Source organism: Equus caballus, chromosome 2 (genome assembly GCF_041296265.1).
Source record: "Equus caballus isolate H_3958 breed thoroughbred chromosome 2, TB-T2T, whole genome shotgun sequence".
Lineage (NCBI taxonomy): Eukaryota > Metazoa > Chordata > Mammalia > Perissodactyla > Equidae > Equus > Equus caballus.
The window spans coordinates 26437188-26445628 of NC_091685.1; positions in this window are offsets into that span (position 1 = coordinate 26437188).

The window sequence follows — 8441 nt, forward strand, 5'->3', positions numbered from 1 at the left end:
TCCTGGCCTCTGTTTACCTGGAATAAGCCTGGAGCTCCCTCCGAGTAAATGTCAGAGACGGGTCCCCAGAGTCCAAGGCTGGTGCCCAGTGGCAGACTCCTTGTGAAATCCGGCCTCGCTCCCTGAGTGGGACTGACTTACCTGACGATAATTAGTTCGTTATGTCTGAAGTGCGTCTGATTCCCCTTGAGGCTTTGCAGCAATTACAAGGTGGCATGTTATTAAAAATGATTTATGAAGGCTCACAGCTTTGAATAAAGATCTCAGTGGCAAGATTGCCGAGCCCAAGCTAAAGAACTTCCCGGGCTCACAGGTTGGACCTGAACCCAGAACTCGAGACTGACTCTAGCCCCCTGCCCCTGACCACTGCACTCACTGCCCTTGCTCTCCTAGGTGTCCATTTGTGCAGCTTTTAGGGCTTCTGTCAATCCCACCCTATGTGGGAGGGGCTGATCAAATCACTGTCCCCTATCTACAGATGTGGAAACTGAGGCCCAGAGAGGGGAGCCAACTTGTCCAAAGTTGCACAGCAGGGAACTAGGAGATCCCTGTGTGCCTGATTCTTCCTCTAGGTCTCCCTTCTCCGCTCCCCTCTTCCAGCCCTCCTCAGGGAAAGCACAGAGATGAGACTGGAGTCCAGGTGAGCAGCAGAGTAGCTGAGTTCTCCCCCTCCTGGGAGCCCAGAGCCGTTCGTTCCTTCCTGTGCCTGCTCTAATTATTGCCTTCCAGGAGAGACTGGACCCAGGAGGTAAACACATGAGACCTGCCTCTGATCGCTGACGGGCTCAGGCCTCCCTGGGATGCTGATGGGCCCCACTGCGGCCCCTTCAGTGACACGCCATGAACCTCTGTCGGGCTGAACAGCGCCCAAACCTGGCACCTCCCGGTCCCAGCAGAGCTGGGCCCGGTGGTCCCTCCCAACCGTCAGTTCGTGGGCTCAGAGACACACTCTGCTGTGTGACCACACTGCCCCTCACTGGAGGTGGGGCTGAAGTCACCAACCTCTGAATCCCACCTTCCTCGCCCGTCAAAGGGCAGTGATGCTTCACTTCCGTGGCACTCAGCTTCCCTCAAAGAGCTGGAGAACGAAGTTCCATTATTTTGAGCTCGGTGAGGACACAGCCCTTTTGCTGCTGTCTCCCCTGCACCCCACAAGTCATAAAAGGACATGAAATGTTTGTGTGAACCGGTCCACTGCCTTTGTGCTCCTGTGCCCTCCCCTCACTGGGTTCCCGTGGGAACCCAGCAAGACCACCCTGCTCTGCTCCTTAGTCACCCCCCAGACTGGGGGTGACCCGAGGATGGGGAGAACGGTGCGAGTTCCTTCTGGGAAATCAGGGGGAGCTGGGTCACCTCAAAGTCCCCCCAGCTCCCAGAAGCCACAATTCTCCTCTTTCTTCCAGCCAGGGCCCTTTCCCTTCACAGAGGCCTTGGAGACAGCTGGGGGAGGTGGCACCTTGTTACAAGCCCGAGGACACATGACCAACAAGGGCAGGGCAGGTGCCCGAACCAAGGCCTCCTGACTCCCAGTCCAGGGCTTGGTGGTCCTCCAGGCCCGGGGAAAGCCAGCCATGAGGGTTTCCTGCCCTCCAGCAGCCTGGGAAGGTGAGGGGGTGCACCTGTGCCTGAGGGCCTGAGCTCCCCCACCTCCCGTCCTCACGTGGAGACGTGAACTGGGAATGCTGGGCAGCCAGAATCCACTGTGCAGATGAGGAAGCTCGGTCTCAGAGAGGCCAAGTTGTTTTCCCAGGATCCTGCAGGTAGGGAGTGGCGGAGCTGGGATCCGAACCCATGTCTCGGTGGCCGCAGAGACCAAGCTGTTGACGATGGAGCCGGGATCCTGGCCGTGGCCTCCTCTCCTGGATCCAGGGACCACTGGCAGGGCCCAGCCTGCTCTCTAACCTGGGCTGGGGGAGTGACTCTCCATCCTTCCCCAAAGTCTCTGCCTTTTCTCGTGGAGTCTGACCCCAGGCCTCCACAGCTGAGCAAACTCCGTCCCTGTGGTTCGGGACAGCCTCCCGAGGCTAAGGCTGACTCTGGCCCGGGATGTGTCTGTGTTCCACTAGGGCCCGCTGGGATCTGGCGCTGGGATTCTGGCCATGCTTGCTACTCTCACTAGCAGGTGTCCCACAGCTTCAAAGCATGCTGCTCCTCCAGGCTCCTGGGAGAGGCAGGAACAGCCAAGCCAGCCTCCCAGCCCCTGCCTGGCTGCCTCTTCAAAGGGCATAGAATGCCCAACCCCACCAACAAGGGTGGCTGGCCCGGCTGGCTGAGGCCCACGCTGAGCAGAGAGCAGGAAGTCATCGACCAAGATGCAGCACAGAAGCCGCAGCCGAGCGCTCTCCCCTTGCAGGGCGGGCTACAGCTCAGACAATGGTCGTCATGCAGGTCCTCACAGCCTGGCAGCACTGTGAGGACATATATGTCTCCGGAAGAGACAGCATTGATGTCCTTTATGGGCAGGTGGAGTTGGGTGGTTCTGAGCCTCGGGTGCTTCCTGCACAGCCATGCTCAGTGACGGTAACAGGCACTCCCCCGCATCCCCCAGGCACTAACCCTCACACACCAAGGAAAGCTGAGGACACCTGTGACTCTATGTGCCTCCTCTTCTCTCCATTAGAGCATGTCCAGTGACATTTATTCACGAAACAAAGCATCCACCACGCATGAGGCGCTGTTCCAGGCTTGGGGACACAGCTCTGAGCAGGACAGAAGAAGACCCATCCTCATGGAGCTGATGTTCGGTGGGGAGACAGATCTTAACAGACACAGCTGTATCTAGAGTCAGGAGGTGACCTGTGCTAAGGAAAGGGACACTGTGCCAGTCAGAGCTGATGTGGCCTCACTGTGCAGAATGAAGACAGGGACAGGGGCTCATCCTGCCTGAATCTCTAGCCCGGGCACAGATGTGGGCCCAGGATGGCCCTCGGCAGACTTTGCTAACTGAGCAGCTAAGAAAACAGAACCCCCTCCTCAGGCCCTTGTCAGGGAAGCGATGGATGGCAGGATTAATCTAGCTCTCTCGTCTCTGGTGAGAGATCTCTGCATGGCCACAGCCCTAGAGAACTGGGGCCCCTGCACCGTCTTTTGCCCGGGGTCCCCAGAGCTCATTTCTCAGCAGATGGGGCCCAGGAGGAGGAGACAGAGGATGGGGGAGGGTTGAGGAGAGAGCAGGACCCCTCTCCACGTCCCTGTGGCAAAGCCATCACCCCTCCCCCCAGGGAGGACAGTGGCTCAGACATCCCCTCTCCTGGTGTGGGCAGAGCTGGGGTGGGAATGGAGCCGGAAATGTCGCATCACATCCCATGGTTAAGAAAACGATCTAGGACATACATTCCCTGTAACAGGGAACAGGCTGTAGAGAGAAGTGAGCCCAGCCGCACGGCCCCTCCTCGTCCCCACTTCTCCCCCTCTTCTTGCTTCTCCATGTCTGCATTGAACCAGACATATGCCAGGCCCCCAGGGGATGTGTGTGGGCCATGGAGTTTGGCTCAGACATGGGGAAGGGCAGCTCAGCTCCTCTGTCTTCCACCTGCTTGGCCCTTCACCAAGGACGAAATCCTGTTGGATGGACCAGGAGCCCGGGTCACAGCGGGAAGACCAGTGTTGCTGAGCACTCACTGTGTGTCGGGAACTTTAGCTCACTCCGAGCACTGACTTGGCCCAGGGCTGAGTGCTGGTGTGTTCCTGCGACACAGCTAAATCAAGGTCTATGGGGCTCCTAAAACCTGAGATTTGCTCCTTGTGTGCTCGTGGGGAGAGCTCCTCCCGCACAGGTGTAATTAGGGAATTACAGTCCCGGAGGATGGAGTGGGGAGGGCCCTGAAGACAGACCACCAGGAGCCAGAGGCCGGCTGGGGCTCGGAGAGGAAAGCTCCACCAGGTCGGCCAGCCTGGGTCTCAGCCTCAGCTCTCCCGCCCACACACCAGTGACTTTGTGTAAGCCACTTAACTCCTCTGAGCCTCAGTTTCCCTATCTGTAATTCTGGACTACAAGGCCTGTCTCCCTGGGATTCTGTGAGGATTCCATGAGTGTAAGGCTTGTGTCACTGCCTAGCACAGCACTCAGCTTAGTGACAATTGGCTGGAACCGAACCTTGTCCGCTGGGATGTGGAGAAGACCTGGACTAGAACCCGGATTCTGGTGCCTGAACGCCGACCCTCCCGCCCTCCCTCCTGCTTAGAGGCTGAGCCACAGCGTCCCTCCCCTTGGGCCCAACAACGAGTCATGTCACACCAGGTGCCTCCCTTGGCCACACACCCTTCACAGCATCCAAAGACGCAGCCCTCCCGGGGGGAAGGGGGATGACCGCAGCTCCACACCGGCTCCTGTCCCATCTCCCTCCCTCGCTCCCTCTGTGATTCCACATCTGCGGGGCAACAGCTGAGCATGTTCACAGAGAGTTTCTAATGGCTGGCGGGTCCCCCTGAGGACCACTGCAGTTCCCTGTAATGACGCTCATTAGTCTGTCTGACATCAATACAGCTCTCGGGTTAATATGTTTAACTTAACGAGGCATTTGTTTTCAGTTAGAAAACTCCTGAAGAAGCATGTTTTCTCCCAATGAGCTAAGCTGATGAGTAGGTTAATCCTAGACTTGAGCAAGCTGACTAAGAAAATGAGTCCCACTAGTTTCTTCTTCTTTAGTTATGGACTTTCCTTACGTTCATTTGCGTATAGCTGCTCATTTCTGAGAGGAAGAAGACCCCACTTGGCTCTGTGCTTTGTCATCCGTGTGCCTGTCTGTTGCCTCTCTCACTCCCAACGTCAGCTCCCAGGAGACAGAAGACCAAGGGCCAGCGTATGATGGGGGCTGACAGGGAATGTGCTTGAAATCGAGCAGCAGGAAGAGCCAGAGCCTGAAAGGGGAGCTCTCGCCTGGTGACAGAGACAGCAGCCACAGTGGACAGAGCAGGGAGTCTGCTGGCCCATCTCTGTCCCAGCCAGCCTTGCAGGGTTCATTGTTGTGGCCCCAGGGCCCAGCCCCTAGTGAGCACTCAGTCATTTGTTGAACAAAGAAAGGAGATGCTTAACAAATGGTGGCTTTTATTGTAATTCAAGTCATCACATGATCTTGACAGAGAGACCGTGCCCAGACACATCTGGTGGGGAAGCCGGTGGTCATGACTCCTGGCCCAAAGGCCGAGGATGACCCAAAGGCCAGCCTCCTTTGATGACTTGAGCAGTGGGTATTCCCCCATTGCTCTCTCCATGGGCACTTAGAGCTTCTGCCAGCCAGAAGATGCCAGCCAGTGTGCACTTTCCTTCCTCTAGGAGTGGGCTGCCAGGCCATGCCAGTTCACCGCCCACCCCCTCCTACACTAGAGAGCAGGAGGGCTCAGACCCTCTCCGCACCCCTCCTGCTGGCTCAGTGACACAACTCAGGGAGAGCAAGCCCAGCCTGGTTCGTCGTATCTGTAGGCAGGAGTGGGGTGGGATTTACAGGCAGGCAGAGCTGTGGAATCCAATCAGTGGGCAGTGTGGCCGTAATCCTGGCGGGAGGCGATGGGAGTATAAATAAGCTTCCACTTTGCAGGGCTGCCATGGAAGTCTGAGGGGAGCACTGGGCACAGCCCTGGCACACAGTCAGCCCTTGGGAGACGGTAGCGATTAGGCATAGTGCATGGATAGAGCTGAGACAGCTGAACTGAAGCTCTCAGCGGCCTGGCCACCTGGCTCTCAGCCCAGTAGCTGTGTCTGGTTTCTCCAAGGAGATGAAAAAGACGCACTTCTCACACTCAAAGGAAACTGGCTGAGGATGAGTTGCAGGGGGGAGTCCCTTGTGCAGAGGGAGTCTCTTGTGCAGGAGATGAGTCCTTCGTGCAGGGGCGAGTCCATTGTGCAGGAGATGAGTCCCTTATGCAGGGGGAGTCCCTTGTGCAGGGGGGAGTCCCTTGTGCAGGGGGAGTCCCTTGTGCAGGGGGAAGTCCCTTGTGCAGGGGGGAGTCCGTTGTGCAGGAGATGAGTCCCTTGTGCAGGAGATGAGTCCCTTGTGCAGGGGGGAGTCCATTGTGCAGGGGGGAGTCCCCTGTGCAGGGGGGAGTCCATTGTGCAGGAGATGACTCCCTTGTGCAGGGAGAGTCCCTTGTGCAGGTGGGAGTCCCTTGTGCCGGGGGAGTCCCTTGTGCAGGGGGAGTCCCTTGTGCAGGGGCGAGTCCATTGTGCAGGAGATGAGTTCCTTGTGCACGGGGAGTCCCTTGAGCAGGAGATAAGTCCCTTGTGCAGGGGGAGTCCGTTGTGCAGGGGGGAGTCCCTTGTGCAGAGGGAGTCCCTTGTGCAGGGGGGAGTCCCTTGTGCAGGTGGAGTCCCTTGTGCAGGGGGGAGTCCCTTGTGCAGGGGGAGTCCCTTGTGCAGGGGGGAGTCCATTGTGCAGGGGGGAGTCACTTGTGCAGGGGTAAGGTCTTTGCAGCACTGGAGAAAGACGAGGGCAGGATTCGCTCAGTGACGAACACTGACCTTTTGCATGTTCACTCTGTGCTTAGGGGACATGGAGCCAGACTATTTTGAAGAGGAAGGTGACCTGTAAAGGCCATGTCCTCTTTCTCAATTTAAATGACGTAAGTTTAAGCATCCAAGTATGTATGTGGTGATGTGAGTTCTCGCAGGTCCAACTCTTTCTTCCTGTAATGCCTTCTCCAGATGGGACTGGAACTGGGTGTAGTTATGTCAGTAGCTTGCTGTGTTCACATGGGCGGACAGGCGAGAGTGCACATGCATTTCTTTGGAGTGAAATTGACAGCCACTTTGGATGAGCAATTGTGGCTTTTAAGTGTGTGTGTTTTGGTCAGGGAGGGAGGGCGATTCTAAAAAGCAAAGACCGCTCCAGGGCAAATCAGCTTCCAGCTTTCCAAAGGCAAGGGCTTTCGGCTTGTTGACTTCTTCTCTGTGAATGTTTCTGGCAGAGAATTCGGAGGTGAGGTTAGAAGTCACCCCAGTGGATAGATGGGGAGTCACATCTGAGCAGAGCCAGGGTGAGGCTGGACTCTTGAAGTGGGTGTTGGGCTCTGTCACAGCTGGCTGGGTGATCTGGAACCTATTGCTTCTGCTCTCTGGCCTCAGTTTCCCCAATGTGTAAAATAGAAACATGGGATCTATTGGTATCTAAGGCTCCTTCTGAGTCAAAAGTGATAATAAGTTGTGATGAGGCCTAGACTGAGGATGGTAAATGAGCACAGAGTGGAGAGGAGGCGGGAGGGATGCCTTGATGACGTGCCATTGTCTGAAGTCTTGTCTTTACCACTTCAGTCCAGGACCAACTTCCAACCACCAGCCCCGTGTCTTTTTGCCTGGGGGGCTTTCTCTGGTCCCCGAATCCCACTCTGACGCCCTGTGTGAAGAACTTACCTGTGTGGGCGCTAATACGCCTGCCCTAGGAAAAGCAGGAGATGAAAATAAACAGCCAGGTCTCGGCATTCTGGTGGACAGCTCTGTGACACGTGTGCTTCACGCCGCCTCCTGGTTTCCATGTGGTCACTCTCAAGTCGCCCGCAGTGGTAACTGAGTTGATGACCTTTACTGGATGTCTTCCGCTCCCCATCTCACCTCCCCACTGCCCTCAAGTGTCTCCTCCTCCTCCCAACTTAATCGCAGGTGTTGAGTCTGTCAGTTCTGCCACCAGGGACCTGAAAAGGAAGACGATAGCTGAGAAGGAGAGAAGGGCACTGGGGCATTCTGGGGTGTCGTCCCACGGGGGCATTCATTTATTGGGAGCTCTTTGAGCTGTACACTTATAGTGTGTGTACTTTCCTCTAGGTATGTTTTACATTGTACCATAATAAAAAGTTGGTGTATATAAAGAATAGGGCACATTTTACCGAGATACCAGAATATGCTGGAGGGATGGGAGTGGCAGGAATCACACTGGACACAACACACAGAGTACACATACAAAGAAGTTAATTTTGTCAAATGATGTGTGAATGAGTGAACTAGAAAATACATATATTGTTGGGTAAATGAATGAACCAGAGGATAATAAAGAAATGCGTGAATGAGGCAATGACAGGATGAGCACATTTGAGAATGAGCGAGTGAAGGAACCAGTGAAAGAAGTTGTCCCCGGTGACGAGTGAGGAGCTAAGTGCCCACATGGACAATGGAGGGAGGAGTGAATGGATGAAAGGACCACAATTCCAGGAAGTAGGAGCGAATGGACCGAGGAGTGAGGCCTGGAATAAACTTGACACGTGAATGAATATGTGAAGGCATGGATGAAAGAAAGAATAAATGAAGGAAAATACTGAAGACATGAATGAACGAATGAGTAGATATAAAAGTGTAAGGAGCAATGAGCAAATGAACAATTATATAAATGCGGAAGTGGATATATGGTTCCATGTGTTCTCGCTGGATCTTAGGGGGAGTAATTTGCAGAGCAGAAAATGCCCAACTCAGAGGCAAGTGTCTCCCCTCACATCCCCGGGGCCAAGGTCTTGGCAAA